Source organism: Aquila chrysaetos, chromosome 10, assembly GCF_900496995.4.
Source record: "Aquila chrysaetos chrysaetos chromosome 10, bAquChr1.4, whole genome shotgun sequence".
Classification (NCBI taxonomy): Eukaryota; Metazoa; Chordata; class Aves; order Accipitriformes; family Accipitridae; genus Aquila; species Aquila chrysaetos.
In genome coordinates, this window is record NC_044013.1 from 24,563,815 (window position 1) to 24,580,701 (window position 16,887).

Below are 16,887 nucleotides of genomic sequence, written 5' to 3' on the forward strand. Positions count from 1 at the left end.
TGGAAAGGGTATGGCTCTTCCACCATCCCTAGCAGGGAGGCAGCAGGACGTTTTTGGCATGGGTCGCTCACATTAAAAGTTAGCAATTTCCCCTTGGTTCTCCCGGGTATAGTTTAATTATTGTACGTGTACCTGCATCCTTAACACACTTTACACCTTGAGATCCCAAACCGATCTGCAAACTAAATAATTGCATTTTTAGTTGCAAACATAGAAGTTCAGGGACAGATTTTACAGCCCTTACATGTGTTGATCCACGCTTGTGTGTGGGAGAAGTTCGGCTGCAGTCCCAGCGAGGTATTGCTCAACACAGCAACATGCCACAGATTCTGCATTTTTAAGATTTCCAGAGAACTGATGGGGTAGTGAGAGGTCTTTGGTATCTGATTTTGTGATGGTTCATTGGAAACTCAGGTTTACTCCATTCTGATTCTGGAGCCTGCTATTCAGGGGATTTTAAGATCAACAAATAAAATTCTTTCAAGTTCAGTCTTGTTGTTGGTTTCCTGAAGAAGTGCAAGAAGAGGTTGTTGGAAGGGTGTTGGAAATGCTGATTACAGCATGTCCTGCACCCATTCTATGCATAAGACAAGAGGGACTTTGAATCCTCTGTTGAAAAAGTACAGTAGGAAAGGCAAGGTATCCAACAGGACTCGACTATCCGGCATGCTGACTTTTTCATCTACGTCCAAAATAGGACTAAAAGAGCTCACACAGTGCCTACTTCAGCAGTGCCTGGAAAGGCACTTTCCAGGAGCACCGATGCTCCTGACACTTCACTGCACTTGTAGCATCACAGCAGAATTTACCCCAAACAAGCCCTGATGTGACAAACTGGGGACTGGGACTGAGACCATGCTTACCCTGAGCCCCGTGTTTTAAAAAAATACCTAGAATTTCTTCTACTAGAAGCATAGCATGGAGGTTGTTGGGACAGCTTGCCAGTCCATTACTCTAACTTAACATAAAGATGCACTTTTTGGGGGCTGATTTCCAAAATACTCCAAGGGGAGAAGTCTGTTGTTGCTCCAGTGACTGGCAACCACACAACTCCCGCATCTCTGACAAGAAACACCATGTGGCTACAGTCGTGCTTGCTGCCCTAGCCTGGTCGTAGGAAAGAAACGTAAACACACGAACGCCTTCCTAGCTGCCGGTACCCACCTCTCCTGCAGGGTTTGCTGCCTGTATGGCGCCAATTAAGAGTGCAAGACAAACGGCAGCGGATTTACACAAGGCAGTAATATCCCCCAAGCCGATGGCTGTTCCTTTTCAGCCTCTGCCAACAGCAGAGGGAATATAGTGTTCCCCTCGATACCATCTCAACGTCGTGGCATCACCAGCCACTTTGGGTCTCGCACCTCCCCGGCCGGTGCCATGGGAGCAGCCAGGCCCTGCCGTTCTCTTACGCCAGCAAGAACAGGCTCCTCTGCTGCAAGGGGCTGCCCCTCCTGCCCACTGCTCCCAGAAAATTCCCCAGTGTTGCCACTTAAATGTCAAGGATAATGAAAGTTTTCGCTCTTTAAAATTCACAGCTTGCGTGCTTTTTTAGAGAGCTAGCTGTCCTTCACCATGCTTACGATGGACTCGCCCAATAGCACTAGTTACTATATGAATGCTGGTTTCTCAGAAAAAAATTGGGAAAGAGAAGGTGACAAAAACAGAAAAGAAAAAAAAGAGCAGCACATCCAGACAGATTTTTACCCCTCTGTCAGAAGTGTGGCTCCACTAATGCCATGCAACTGGTATAGCACAGACCCAGCAGATACCCAGTGCTTCCCTTTTGAAACACCAGCGGGTTAACTAATCAAAGTAACTGAAATAAAATATTTGAAATCTAGGTTATACTGGTTACACCCAGGGGCCAGGATCCAAAGAAAACCTTCCCTCTTCCCATTGCCCTGCAAAACGCAGGCTCTGACGGCTGGGCTACCTGTGCCTCCGCCCTGCCGCATCCCCCCGCACTTCCCTTCTTCCCGAAGGGGGTGAGGGGATGCTGCAGGGGAGGATGAGGAGGAATCGGCTGCAGCCAGGTTGTCCTGGCACCAGCAGGGACCATTCCCCATGCTGGTACAGGAGGATTCAAGGTGCAGAGGAGAGCTTTAGCAACTGGCTGTAGGGGAGCACTGCTGAACGCTGTTGATGGTGAACCCTGCTCTGCAGGACGAGCACTAGAACCAGAGCACTTATGGTAAAGCACAGTATCCCTAAAACCACCGTAACGACTCTGGGGACCACAGCCTGCTGGAAAGCATGCAGCTGAGGCAAGAGATAAGTGATGTTTATACTGCTGAAGGAAAACACATATGGGATTCTTCTCTGGCCTTGGGTTCCCAGATAAATAAGGACTCAGGGCAAATAAAGATGTCACCGGTTGATAATATATGCACAGGAATTTCCAGACAATGATTTATACTCCAGTAACAAGCAAAGCATTTGGGATGCGGCCCTCCTTCCTCCTAAACACACCTCGCCCATGCCATTTGCTCTAGTTTGCTTTAGAAGTGCTTAAGTGAGGGTCTGCAGATGCCTCCCAAGCATTCACACAGCATCTTCTTAGCAGGTGGCCCTTAACGCCTCGCTGCTTTTGTGCGCAATGCTCAGGAAACTCAAGTACAACTTTCCAATTAGTACTGAGGTGCAGGAGAAACAAACCCCCAGTTAGTCTGCTAGCGTGGTAGCAAAGGCAGGAGGGCAGAGCACTGGCCTGACCAGTTCGGGTGCAAAGCTGCCTTTGCCTACAGTGAGGCTTTTCTAAGCTACCTTATTAATGGCTGGCGTGGTTACCTCTTCAAACAGCCTTGATACAAAGAGGTCTCTAGCCCGCAGCCGTGACTGTCCTTTGGCACGGAGGATTGCACAACCTGGTTGCCAGCCACCTGACCTTAGCTGTAGAGCACGACTACCTGTTTGCAGAAGGCCATGCCTGCAAAGCAGTTGCACACCTTGGTTTGAAGAACAACCCTTTGCTCTATGTCCCCTCACGTGTAGCTGCCAGCTCAGCTCTGCTGACCCACAGCAGGACAGGGCGAGGATGTGCCTTGCATCCTCTTCGGCAGCTGTTATACAGAGAGGATGCACCTCCTCATACAGAGGAGGGACCACCTGATGCAGAAGGTTGAAACACAACATGGAAAAATCAAACAAAGATACCAGCTCCTCTCGGTGTTGACTTAAAACTATCGCCTCCTTTCCAACTCGCCGAGCATGGCAGGAGCCTCCCACCCTGCACATCTCTGGTTGCAATTATCACACTAGAGGCACCAGGTGATTGCTGCTGCTTTCACTGTAACCCCTCCTTGGAAACTGAAAGAGGGATCTTTCTAAAGTTGAGGAAAATGGCAAACATCTTCCGCTCCATGCTTGTCTCCTACCCCACTTCACCCTCCAGCCACTGAAGCATGAATGGTACATCAGAGGAACTTCAGCCTGTTCTTAAACCAGTCTCTGTCTCACCCACTGCTTTCTGCAAGACGGGCCCCAATTACTTTCACCTTAATTTTTCATAGTGCTAATAATAACCCTACTCCTCTACCATCATTTGGATGCGTAGGATCATATTTCTTCACGGTTGCTGTACCTATATTCTTTCACCAGTTTTTTGGTACTACCTGCTTGGCCCATGCTTTCTTGATATATTTTACTTTTAATGCCATGTCAATGTTTGTCTTTCACGCATTTAACACCTCAGTTGTCCCTGTAGGCATTACAGCAGCCTTCTGCTCTCTCATCATATTTCCTACTTCCTCTAACAAGGGACACTTCAGCCCCCATGCCCACGCTGTCTGGCAAGGTGCCTCTCATATCTCTGACACTTGCTTTCTTCCTTTACTTGCTCACCATTAGCTTCTCAACCGCTTGTGGCTTGATCCTGTCTCCACGCCACGTAATGTTTCCACATGTTGTTTTCATGTGTGCCTTCTCACCGTGCCCTTCAGCTGTGAACATTGCTTTCTGAAGCATTTCTTAAGCTGCAGGCTCCTCAGCGATGCCTCCCCTGCCCCGTGCAGCGCGGTGCCTCTTGCCCACGCTCTCCCTGCCAGGCTGACTTCACTGCTTGCTTTTGGCCCATTTCAACCTCAGAATGGCCCCATTTCCATCCAGGCATGGGCAGAATCACTGACACAAAATTTCGGTCAATGACATAGGCCAAATCCCTCTCCAGTGTGAAGCGGTGACTCTCCAGGCTCAGCAGGCACAGGCGTGAGCACTGTCACAGCCAGCTCAGAAGCTCGGCATCCTCTGAGCTCATGCTCTCCTCCCGTTTCCCACAGTGGTACAGCTGATGCACAGGTATGCATGCTTCAGGCCAAGTTCTCTCCTGCTTGTGAGGGCAGCAAAGGCAGCACACCCTTCCCGAGGGGCTTGCGTGGAGACAGCACCAAGGCAAGAAAAGAGATTGTGCTGATCCTATGCCAGCCATCACCACCCATGCTTGTGATCCCTTTAAGATCTGCACAGCAGTTCATCCTGAGTTGGGGGCTGCCATTCGAAGGAAGATGTCCTGCCAGGGAGACAGCTTGCGAGTCCAAAAGGAGGAGGGAGGAGAACAGTGACGTGGATCCAAGTGCTGCAGGAGATGTCAGACTGGGCAGCGCTGCCAGCACCAAGCAGATACTCCTCACCAACTCTCCTGGAACATCTGCACGAGCACAAGACCCCCAGGGACAGGGTTTCCCCTCAAAAGGTAGTGCTGTGACTAACTTTCTAATTAAAAGAGGGGGGAAGAAGATCTGCCCTTGCAGCCTGCCTGGCTCGGAACGCAGGACATACAGCCCTCCCTTGTCCTGCATCCTCCATCACCTTTATCTGCTTAGAAATCCCCTGGGCCAGAGAAGAAGAAAAAATAGATGCTTCTGAACACTTAACAAGAGAAAAGCTTAGACCAAGTCTGGCTACTCCAGTGTGCAAGGGTATCCTTAAATGTGTCCTTCCACCTGCAAAGCCTGCAGACCTGCCGCAGGGGTGGTCTGTCCTTCTGGGTGCACAACACCCACTCCCTTGATGCCGGCACACTGAGGTGGGCTGGCCCCAGCCCCGGCTCTGCCCCTCAACGCATTAGTTGATGCAGACGACGCTTTGTTCACGGTAACTGTCCTCTCCACCTGTCCTGGAGCTTTATCGTTCCCTCTGCTGCTGTACAGACACCAACTGCAAATCCACAAACACCACAGCTCTAAACAGGAGTTATGCCTGGTCCCCCTCAGCCCACATCGCCTGCATCTCTTCTTTTCCAAGACACTACGTCAAAATAGGATGTGACCTGAGAGCTGCTTACATAACAGTGTGCAAAGGGGAAGCTGTGAATTCAGAAAAGATCTCAAGGAAACGAGGTTCACAAGGGAAGACAATTTCTGCATTACCTACAATAACACAGGAAGCAAAAGAGTCACTCTTAGATAAGAACAGCAGATAACTGTTCATTTTCTCAATAGCCGACTGAGCTGTAAAAAAAGATTTAGCCTTTTACTGCTTCCTGTTTTCACGGCGGCAGGGTGCATGCCCACTGTTCTCTGGCAGGAGGTTCAGCCCCTGGTTTACCACAGCGGGTGGTGAAGCCAAATGTCACCAAGGGGAAGATGTCTGGTCAGCAGCCTTTGCCACATCGCAGCGGGATGAACACCAGAGTCCCTTCCTCATGTCCGTTTGGCAAGAGGGAGCTGGCCTTGACAGCACCTTCCTTGAAAGGAAAGTCAAGGTTTTCTCAACTTTTCTTTGAATGTGTTGGCAAAAGGTCACCTGCAGTCATTGGCCTTATTCCCTCATGCATGTGTATTTACTCAGAGGAGCCCAGTGAATGGGCCGGGGTTAGCGGAGATGTTCGGTCTTATAGAAGAGGGCTGCTGCTTGCAGCCCCATCTGCGAGGTGTTTGGATTGCAAACGCTGGAAGACTCCAGCTGAAAGGTGGTTCTGGTTTAGAGCAGCTGTTGTTATTTTAGTGGCAGCAGCCTGAGAGAAACATGCAAATCTTCCCTATATTATAGTAACGACTCATCCTAATCCCATTGCAAAGTCCTTCCTGGTGACCATGATGCTGCACAGTACCAAAGGTGTGGGTCTAAACACAGAAGATGGAAACAGGCAGGAAAAGCAGAGGTGGCAGGTAGATAATGTGGAAGAGAGTAGCTATAAAATCTAATCTACCTCAGCCTCCCCGAAATACTTGTCACAGCTGGAAAAGATTCAAGCAAAAACTCCAGCTTTTCGAGGAGGCAGATGGAGCCTGAAAGGGAGGATGAATAAAAGCCACATTTTTTATTTAATACTTCTAAATCAGAGACAGCAGGTCTGTTCAAAAGTTAAGTGGAGAACAGTAAGCAGGTTATCGTACTGTGCTACACGGATTTTAAAGATATTGCATTCATAGTTTAAATTAAACTTTAAAAATGTTGCATTTAAGAAAAACAAAAGGGGCAGGAAACTTGTGAAGAAGCTTTTCTACACAGCGCAGACAGCCAAATTAAATGTGTTCTTTGGGAGGACAGGAGAATCCTTCACTCAGGTTATAATGGGCTCAGAAATTTAGAAGAGAAGAAGAAATTGCCAGAATATTCCTCCTTGAATACAGAAAACCACAGCTGGAATGGGGAAGCATCCACAGCATGTGAATGAGAGGGGCTACAAGGCTGGGTAGGAAAGCAGGGTGATATCACAGCAGACCAGCATGGAATCCAAAGGAACGTGCCAGGAGAGGGCAGAAATACGAGGTCTGAGGAAATGCTTCTTGCAAAACCCACACCAAGCGAAAAGGCAGGCAACGGTCAGAAGGAGCACGCAAATGGTGGGAATAAAGACAGGCCAGGGCAGAGCCTACCTGTGAACAGACCTGCCGCATGTACAAGTGGCAAGGCTGATTTGCAGAAACATGAAACAAAACAAAGAATTTTGCTGTGGAGAAATAAATCACACAGTGCACAGGGAAGAAAAGTCTGGTAGCACTCTATATGGGGAGGGATGAATGGGTAGGAGGGTTTCACCAACAGCAAAGGAGATTTCCTTATGAGATTTGCTCAAGGGACGGTTGCCTCCTCTGACTAGGTCTCTGCCCTGAGCAATGCACAGCACAAATATGGCAAGGGGAGGGGAGACAACGCCAAGGTACGCTGGATACCGCTCAGCCATCCTTAGACTACACAGAGGGGTGATAGCTCCTGCTGACACCTGGAGTCGAAGGGAGCTCCCCAACAGGGATTCTGATGCTGAGGAGATGCTGTCGCCCTGCTGACATCCCCTCACTCGGTGCGGGCTGTCCAAGGCAGTTGGTGCAGGTGACGTTTCTTGGGTCTCCTTAGTGACAGGAGGAAGTTGCGAGACCCGAACCAGCCTGCCCGATATGCAGACCCCCCAGGAAACATCTCTCTGGTGCCTAGACATAACCTGAGGGAATGGTTAAAGTAATCAGCTGAAAGGAAAGTGAGAGAGACGACAGAGTAGGTTCCTTTTCTATGGAAAATAAAAGGATGGTGTCCTTTGCCTATGTTCAGAGGTAAGCAAGTAAGCAAACCAGACACATTTCCCCACGCTTAGAACAAGAGGTATATTTGGTGGTGAGGCAGGTGCCAGGCCATTTTCCATGATGGAGGCTTCAGCTGACTTCCTCCAGGGATAAAAACAAGCAACCTCACCCCAGCTGAGCTCTCAGGAAGAGAGAGAAGCGTAAGCATGTACGCTCTTAGGAAGGCATTGCTTTAGGAAACAGCCATTTGGACTGCACCCTGTGCCTGAGCCAGTTCACAGGTGGCTACAATGGACACCAAAAGCCTTAAGGTTCATATCAATAATATACTGAAGTGCTGATAAACAATAGAAGGACACAACCAAGACTTCATGAGGTTTATGCAAGACTGCTTCTAGTTTAAAACCCAACAGCAGCATCTTAACAATCTTCTTAGAGAACAGAGTAACTGAGCAGTGACTGCAGGTCAATTCCCATCTGTTCCAAGGAGTTAGCAATAGGCCTCCACCTTCAAAACCAGATTCACTGGGAACAGAAAGTTTTGCCATGAAATACAACATCACCAGCCCCTCTGCTGCAACTACTAACTCTCTGGCTTCCCCCCGTTAAGAGGAGGGAAGGTTACAGGGGACACTCTTGGGAAAGCACGTTCCCAGTTCAGGAGCAAGAGAGGCTGCAGAGGAGCCGATGGGTCAGACAGCCCAAATGGAGAGGACAGAGCTGAGCAATACTGAAACCAAAATTCACCAAATGCTTCCGTACTCTGCAGCTGACTCACCGGCTGGCTCTGAAGGTCACTGAACTGCTGGGTTTTGCAGCCTGCCTCTGTAAGGGGAAAAAGCAGGAGGGTTGCTGTACCCAAGGCTGGGCCACCATGCAGCAGCCTCAGGATGCGCTGATGTAGAGGAGCTGCAGCTGAGACAAGTTCCTACCCGTGCTCCTTTACCACCTCTTGTCACCAGTGTTTCCTTACCCACCTGTTACTAAAATATCATCATGCATAAGGTCTCTACCATAGCCCTGTCATTAGCAATAATGGCTAATTTGTGCTGCTCTCCAACACTAGCAGTGGAAAATATGATTCAGATGTTGCCAGGTTTATGTTCTGCTCAGGACCGACTGCAAATAACAAACTGAATATGCAGAAGGTGGGGGAAAAATCAAACACTGGCTGAACAGTATAGGAAACAGCAAGATGAGAAATGAACAAATTCAGAGAAGCTGGGTAAAACAATCAGGACAGAGAAAGAAGGCTATTTCTTTAGAGCGATGCAACATGGTCAATGCTCCTCGTTGATAAGCATGTACAAAAACTCCCTGCAGATGACAGAGCTGCTATGGGAAGCAGGAGAGCCAGGGCCCATGGACCCATACAGCCAAGGAGACCCATGTGTCCTGTGTGAGGTGGTAGGGGTCTGCTGAGGGAAGAGAGAAGAAGAGAGCCACTATGTTTAATTTAATTGTATTTATTCCACTTCAGAAAGCAGGTAATCTCTGTCTTGGAGAAATGCTTGGCCCGAGTAATGGCCTTGGGGCTACTCTTTCCATTTCAGAGCGGCAGAAACATTTTGGAGTCATTACAACGCAGCCAGAGTGTGCTGTCCCAAAGGGAAAGGCTGTTAAAATACTTTGCACTTATGAACTGGAAAACACTATCAAGGTAGAAAATGCTTTGCAGGGATGGTGGCAGGGTCTGGCGGGGAAACATCATCATATTTTTAATTGAATCAAGGCACACACTGCATAAGCAGCAATCACCGAGGGACACATGCAGAGATGCTGCTTTCCTACATTTCAGAAACAAATATTAAAAAAATGACCAAGATATGAAGTCAATTGTTTTCAGAGGTATCAGAAAAGGCACCACTCACCGAGGGGAAGGTGTGAGATGAACGAAGCCCAGAAACAAAAGCAAAAGAGTGAGAGATGACAAAGCTGCTGAGCACAAAAGCAGCCTGATTATCTCCGGCAAACACATGCTGGCATTTTCAGGCTCATCACACACCCAAATGGCAAAGCTGTAAGCAATTATTTGTGGTTCAGCCAGATAAAAATATTTGCACAGGGCAAGCCAAGAGACAACAAAAAAACTAGCTGTGGGGCTTGGGGGCCGGATTCTGCCCGATTCCGCTGCGCACACCAGCAGAAACCTGGCGGGGACGGCGATGACACCGGCGTCACCTGCCCGCGCTGGTGCCTGCTTGGGCGAGTGAAACCTCCGGTTTTGGAGGCAGGTGAATGCTGCACAGCCACGTGGTGCGGGTGATGTCTCAGCACCCATGTGCCACCAGCGGTCTCCTCCGAAGCCACCGATGGGAAGTTCGCTCAAGAGTTTCCCTGCCAAGAAAGTCGGTGGGCTGGGAAAGAGCCTGAGGTCAGCAGGCACCTGTGCTCCGCCCTGCCTTGGGAAAATGAGGCAATGCCATGAGTACTCATTCCTGCCTCAAGTCAGCAGTCTTGGTCAAGCACAGGGATGGCTTTTGCCATGATAGGAATTAAATTACACTTTTTAGCTGGACCGCTTGTAAGGTCGGTGTAGGCCCATTGCAGTCCTAGATGGCAGGTATTGGGGTGTTTCCCATGATGAATGCCTATATCATACCTCATTTTGATTCTTTGAATTTTCTCAATCTTTCCTCTTTGGCTGTGAGGAAAAAAACCTCCTTTCTCACTCCTCTTCTCCCATCAAAGAGACTCTCTCTGATGTCCCCATCTCTATCAGTAAGCCAGCAGCGTGCTTCGCAGGCAAAGCCTCAAGGATGCAAGCATATGAAAAGTAAAAAACTAAAGTATTGGGGGGGAATTTTCTGTGAGGTGGGTATGTGTAACTGCCTGGAAAAAAAAGAGAAACAGCTTAGATCCCTTTTGTTTTCTCTCTTTGCTATTCAGAGAACCTCTGTGTCATCTGAGAGGAGACACAGCAGGGAGCTGCTGCTTGCTTTGTCAAAGCAATGAGAAGGAATAGTCTCTGTTAAAGACACCACCCTCGTAGGGATTATAAATACAAAAGGAGATGAATTTATCCAGCTGAACCCAATCCACAGAAAACACTGCAGCCAGAAGCAGGAGGAAGGGGAGTGCCCGGCTGTGGGTGATGGGCCAGGCAGGGACATAAGAATCACGTTAAAAATGTGGTTTAATACAGAAGTGCTTTCACTCCCATCTGCCTGTCTAGCTCCATGGCTTTTGCTGGAGGAGACTCTAGAGATGCCAAGGCAGCAGGATCTCAACCCAGCACACCGGGGCACCCCAAGACTCATGGTCAGCGTGCCCATCCTGCCGGGGAGGCAGCTGTGGGGGCACAGCAGGAGCGGGAGGTGGTCTGCGAGAGCAGGAGGGTTCAGGACATCTGGTTTGCCTGTGGGTTTGGTGTCCGGGGGGCCAATCCCATAGGATTTCCTTGTGGGCAAGGGTACTCGGCTGTCTCAAGCCCAGATGAGCAGCACTAAGGGTCTCATGGCTGCGTAGAGTCCCTGGCATCCAGCCATGACTGAGCGCCAGCTCAGGGGCACCGACACAAACCACTGGATGTTTTGCATACGCATTTGTAAAGGTTTTTTAAAACATCAGGTCTGCAGCAGAAGGATGCGTTTCCTCTGCCCAGGCTGAGTTGCAAGCATGAGGGAGGAAGCTCTAACCAGGGCTGCTGACCACAGCCCACCACAGCGAACGCAACGCTTTGAATACATCACATCCAGTCCTACAGAGTTCCTTGGCGTGTCTGCAGCGAGCGTGTGTTGAGGCCTCCAGTCTGCCCTCGGCTGCCAGATCTGCTTCTCCAGCTCGCACGTAAACGTCCCAGCAGACACAAGGCAAGGTGCTGCAGCCCAAGTGCGAACGAAGGCTGCTGGGTCAGCCGGCTGCCTCCCGTGCTGCCAGACGGAAAGGTGCTTTCCAAAGCGAGAAACATATAAAACGTTGTGATAGCTGACAGTGAACCAGCATTGTTTTTCATATGGAGGAGAGGCAAAGTCCGCAGCGGAGGCAAAGTCATTTGATTCCAGAAAAAACCCACAATTTATTGCTAAAACCAGTCACAGTGTGGTTTTGGCTGTTCAAGTCAGGAGAACAAGCACTTATAAAAATTAATAATTGAAGACATCATAAGGCCTACAGCAACCATAAATGCCTTCTGCTAAGCACAAAGAAATGTCCTGTAGAAAATGTCATGGATGTATCATTCTTTGCAACTTCCCGAAGAGCACTTTGTGATGATTTATACCATGAAATGCCCAAAGTAAAAACATATAGTAATCATTTTTTATCAGATTTACAGTTTCTTGGTGAAATATGCATCACTCAGATTCCACAATGATATTTCATTTTATAGACAATGTAAGATTCATAATGCCTTTAATTAATCATGTCCTCACTTCTAAGTGATTAGATTTTATGAATGATGGGAGAAACAAGCAAACTGTTATCTCTTAGCACCGCACTGGTGTTTTCAAGCAAAGATTATTGAAGTTGAGCACAGACCCTCTGCAAGGCAGGCAGGGACTGGTCGCCTGGCCTGAGAATACAGTGACTCAGTCTCATTGGCAGTTGAATGACAGTCCAGGAGGGTCTTGCACTGAAAAAACAGCTCCGAAATCCAGCAGGCCAGTGCCCAACCCGCCTGCCCCGCTGCCCTGCCATCACATCCATCATGCTGCAAAAAGCAGGGAGTCAGCTAATGCACGGCAGAGATTACCGGAGCTGGTGGCTCTGCATCGATACCGCAGTGAATGGAAAAACCATTATGGCCAAAAGTTATTCTTGTGCATTTGAATAATGCAAAGAAAAGCGTGATGGGAGGGTGTTATCTCACTCACGGGCTCCTGACTTTCATCCCAGTGGCAGCGTGGAAGCGGATGTCGATGGCACCGGGCTGTCACCAGGCAGTACTTTCGAACACAGCGGATGAGGGCTGTGGTTTACGGAGCCACGAGGAGCCCTGCCTGCACCCTGCCTGCACCCCGCCTGCCTGGAGCCCTGTTCGGAGGAGCCAGACGTGCCAGCACCCACACGCTTGCCTGCAGTGAGAGCAACTGTCCTGTTTGCAATGGGGGATAAAAGGAGGGAAGGGACTGAGAGAGGGAAAGAAAATCGCCTTGCGAGGAGTCCTAAATCCCAACTGGCTGCTGTGGGGAGAGCTGGGGGTCACCCTGAAACCCCAGCAGGAGGAGCCCCAGCATCCTGTGGCCCCTCGCTGCCTGCAGTGTGCCCCAGCACGGAACCACTTGCCCCCACACAGCCTCTGCCAAACTGCTCAGGGTTACGGGGCTCCACATGCCCCCTCCCTTTCCTATCAGACCCAGAGCAAATACACTCTTCTGGTTAGTACAGCTCCTCCGGACACCCCAGCGACACTCTTACCCCAAATCGAGAGCAGCGGGTACAGGGTCTGAAAGAAGAGACATTTCCAGTGATGGGCAGTGGTGACTGAGGGGGATGATGCCATTTCTGTCCCTCAGCAACCAAAAGTGATGAAAAATAGGGGACTGGGGGGCAAACACCCCTTTAAAAAGGCTAGAAGAGTGATGTAGACTGGCTAGCCTGTGGTAGTTGAGCTGGGATTACCTCCACCATGTTGCACATGTGTCGCAAAGCGCCAGACAAACCCCAAAGTTTTTCTTTTCTGTTCTGTTTTTGGCTGGCTGGGGTCATGGCTCCCTTCCACCCTAAAGCCCACAAACCAGCAGAGGAACGGGCCTGCCTGGACCAAGCAGATGGGAATTGCAGGAGCATCTCTGCCGACAGTGCCACCAGGAGCAGGCGCCGCGCTGGCTGTTCAGGATACCTGGAGGAAACCCCCATGCACCCTCCTGCTGCTCTCCACCAGAGCAATGGCTTTTTGAGGGGATCACTGCAAAGCAGCCCTCAGTCCCCCCGGACTCGGCAGTACTTGGCCAGGCTTGCGGTTAGCACCATCTATTGTCCAAACCTCGCACCCGAGGGGCCTGGCTGACTTGGATAATGAGGAAATTCACGTGTGCAAAGGAAACTGCTCTTCTCTGTGCCTGATTTATTTAGAAATGCTCTCCTAATAAATAATTTATCTACTTTGTAAAAATGCTTTTTCCATGAACACAAGTAGGCTTCAGGGGGCTGCGTGATTATCAGCTGCAATCTCTCCTTCCTCGCCTGCATTGAGGTGTTCATTTTAATGGGCAAGTAGAAATCTCATTAAATACCTCATTAGTAGCTCAGCCTGTGGAGCAAAGCTGAAGAGGAGAGCCGGGCAGAGGTACGCTCTCAGGTGCCTCGTCAGAAAGATGCGATCACCGCTGGGAGCGAAACCTGGGGAGGATGTTTTGGCAGGGGATGTTGCAGGGGAGTGCTCCGCATACCACATCACTGAGGTTGTTACTCTGCTTCCTGCCCGGCCTCTTCCCAGCCCAGAACGAGCCCCAAAACAAGACCAGCCTGTGCTAAAAGAAGTCAGTACCTGGCTCAGCTGCAAGTTGGCGTGAGAGCGGAGGGGGGCTGGACGGAGTTGTGCCTAACCCCCTACACAGGCCCTTGGCTGCATTTCCCTGGCACAGCCCGGAGAGGCCAAAGCAGCACCCCGAACTTGCAGCACAGAAACAAGCACCTTGGGAACAGCTATAACATTAATAAAAGGAGCTTTGAGCAGTATTTACAGGGTCCTGTTTCCTGAACAAACGTGTCTCAATGTCCCTTTCGGCATGAGAAACCCTGCTGCGCCAAGATCCCTCTCTGGGAGCCAAGTGGGGATCCCCTGAGGCCGGGGAAGTTTATTTGCGATCACAGAGAAGACAAACACGCTGTTGCTCAAGCCTGGCAAGGAGCTGGTCTGCCCGAGGTGCCCATTGCAGGGAAGAAAAGAGCCCGTTTGTCTGTGTGAAACGGGCCGAGAAATTGGTAACCCCGCTGCCGAGAAGCGGACCGAATTCATCAAGCAAAGGCAAAGTGCGTCAGGCGGGTCCCGTGGTCCTGCAGCCGGGGGAGGGCCAGGGCTCCCCCCGCCCGGCCGAGCAGGGCACGTCCCCTCCTCGCTGCCGGCTTCTGGTGGCCCTGGGACTCCCATCCCCTCCACCACCTGACCGGCGCTACCGTCACCTTGGGTGAGCAACCCACCGTGCACAGCCCGGCCGGGCTTCCACGTGGCCCCATAAAGCCCTCGTCCCCTCCTGCGCGCCGGCCCGACCCGCGCTGCACCCGCACAGCCCTCCTTGGCCGCTGCTGCCAGGTCTGCCTGTCCCTGGACCTAAGCCTCTTCCCTGCACTCGTGTAGGAAAATCCAGCGGGAACATCAGGCTCCACGAGCTTGTGACAGGCACGGCTACGCCGCGTGCCGTGCCGATGGCCCTCGTGCCTCCCCGCCGGCACCGTGGGGGACGCGAATGGCCGCAGCAGCCCAATGCCACGCTGCACAAGGGGCACCCACCGGCACGGCGGAACCCGCGGGAGCCAGGCTGCCAGGGAAGGGGCTGAGCAGCCCTCAAGCGCACGCAGGACCAGGCTGCCACCCTCCAGCCTGCCCGCAGGGAGAGCGCTCCTCTTCCCCGTTGCTAATTAGCCGCTAGAGGGAAGTACAATGCTGTACGGGAAAGGGTTTGGGCGCACAACCGGGTATGGGATCAGGGAGATGCGCAGTTTGCGGCCAGGGTGCTTGCTGACGGCGGCACCGGTGCTGAAGGCCATTTTGCTGCTCGTTCTTTGGAGTTGGCCTCTCAGCACTCGCCGCCGTCTTGCCCCCGACGCAGGTGCCCGTGGAGCAACGGCGGGGACAGGCACGGGGTCTGCCTGGCCAGGCGAGCGGAGCTGGCCGGATCGCAGCGGGGGGGTGAGCTGGCTCGGCCGGGGCTGCCGGCGGTGCCCGGGGACAGAGCCAGCAGCACCCCTGGCACGGAGGCTGTGGTCCCTCCGCTGCACACGGCCTTGGGCAGCACCAAAATAGCACGTAACAGCCTGTCGGCCAGCCCGCTAAATGGCGTCGACAGCTTTTGCCGTTTTTAGCAAAGTGGGGAATGCGTGTTGTTTCTGGGACGTGCGGTATCCAGGGCCAGCGGAAAGACAAGGGAAGGGCCAGGCGTCCCGGAGGGACGGCGAGCCGGGGCAGGGCAGGGGGCAGCTCCCAGCAGAGGGCCCTGGGGCTGGGGGGGGCACGGCAGCCTCAGGAAGGGATGACCAGGGGGACGAGGGTTCCCACGGCCTGGGCTCCACAGCGGTACTGGCTCGACCCCGCTGGGGGAGGACAGCGATGGGCAGCTGGGGGCTCCTTTCCCGGCCCCCGGGGCACGGATCCTGCCTGCCCACGGGGCCAGGCTGGCCTGGGCGGCCACCGAGCTCTTCCCGAGGCAGCCATCCCAACCTCCCCACAGCCAAAGCGGCTTTTCACCCCTCAAATCACACCAGCGGGGATCCTGACTGCGCTGATGGAGCACAGCTGATAACGAGCCCCCTGCGCTATTTTATTCCTGTTTATAGATGGCTAAATATAACTTTCTGCTTATTTTTGATTCTTAGTGAAAGCTGCAATCCAGAATCCATCAAGTCGGTTTTGTATTTTTTGTATTTGCGGGCTTGCATCAGATCCAAGAGAGAAAAGAAGGTCAGGCTCAGCACAAGGTTTGTGGCCGAGTTAGGTACGGGCAGCGTGTCCCACACCGGAGTTCTGGTGACCACGGTGCAAAGTGGACAAGGTATCGCAGGTCTTGTGGACAGTGGCTTTCTCTGTGCCAAAAAGAGCCCCCAGCCCCAACCAGAGCTGCTGCCTCTGAGCACCACAGCTGTGAGCACTGCTGGTCCAGCACTGCTGCATTTGGCGGCAGGTTTTGCTTGTCACCAGGCGGAGCAAAGGGCCTTTTAAATGTTTTCCTATCACACAGCCAGAAGTAGCTCACTGGCTTGTACAATATCTCCCTCTGCAGCAGGAACAGGAGCCAGCACTGACCCGCAAACCAAGTGTGTAAGATGACATAACCACAAGCGAGTGCAGCAGGGGTTGTACCAGCTGGTTGTACTCCCAGAGATAAACTTCCACCTCTCTTCTGGAAGGCAGGGATAATGTTTGGGAGGCTGTTTGGTGGACCACTGAAAGATTTATCACCGTGGTATTTTCCTAACGACTGAATTGAAAGGCCATGAGGTAACTGCAGCACTATCTATTAAACACATTGGGTCCAATTTTCAAATCCTGGCATCCTAATAAATACACCAATCATGCATTTCGGGGTTCAAGCCGAGAGTTGGCAGGGAAAACAGCCTTGTCTTGCTCACAGCCCGGGCAGAGGCAGCTGAAAACCTCTCATCTCCACTGCAGAAAAAGTTCCTATTTCAGTTCCAATATCCTGTTCCTCTCTTCATTGCTCAGGAGACGAGACTTCGACAGAAACATTGGCATCACACACAAACAATGACACACATAGCTCTAGCAAATCACATTTATAAGAAAACAACAGATCCAACTAGATCTCTGTCA